A 977-nucleotide genomic window follows, 5' to 3' on the forward strand; every position below is an offset into this window, starting at 1 on the left:
AAAATTGAAATTCAATAATTCCTTGAATCAAAGGAGAATGAAAACACAACATATCAAAATATTTGGGACACAGCAAAAGTACTGATCAAAGGCCAAATTATAGCAAAAAATGCACACATTGAAAAAGAAGAAAGAGCCAAAATCAACACTTTCAACCAACATCTCCAACAATTAGAAAAAGAACATCAATAAAAGCCCACAGTCACCAGAAGAAAGTAAATAATCAAGATTCAAGCAGAAATCAAGGAAACAGAAAATAGAAAGGCAATAGAAAAAAATCAACAAATCCGGAAGTTGGTTTTTTGAAAAGATCAATAAAATTGACAAACCTGTGGCAAATTTAACAAAAGGAAAAGAGGGAGATAATACAAATAACATGAATAAGAAACGAAATGGGTGACATCACAACAGAACCAACTGAAATAGAAAGGATATCAAGATACTATGAAGAACTGTACTCCAAAAAATTTGAAAATCTGGAAGAAATGGACAGATTTCTAGAAACACATCACTTACCTAAACTAACACAAACTGATGTGGAAAATTGTACAGATCCATCACAAAAGAAGAAATTGAACAGGTCTTCAAAAAATTACCAACTAAAAAAGTCCTGGCCCAGATGGTTTCACTGGAGAATTCTACCAATCATTCAGAGAAGAACTGATACCAATCCTACTCAAACTATTTCAAAACATAGGAAAGGATGGCATCCTCCCTAACTCATTTCATGAAGCAAGCATAACCTTGATACCAAAACCAGGCAAAGACATCACTCCAAAGGAAAACTACAGACCAATATCTTTCATGAATATAGATGCAAAAATCTTCACAAAATCCTAGCATTGGTTAACTGTAACAACATATCGAGAAAATCATTCATTATGACCAAGTGGGGTTCATATTAGGTATGCAAGGATGGTTTAACATTAGAAAAACAATCAACATCATCCACCATGTAAATAAAACAAAGGAGAAGA

This window comes from Orycteropus afer, unplaced genomic scaffold (genome assembly GCF_000298275.1).
Source record: "Orycteropus afer afer isolate SDZICR_OR568_19922 unplaced genomic scaffold, OryAfe1.0 scaffold00418, whole genome shotgun sequence".
Taxonomy (NCBI): Eukaryota; Metazoa; Chordata; class Mammalia; order Tubulidentata; family Orycteropodidae; genus Orycteropus; species Orycteropus afer.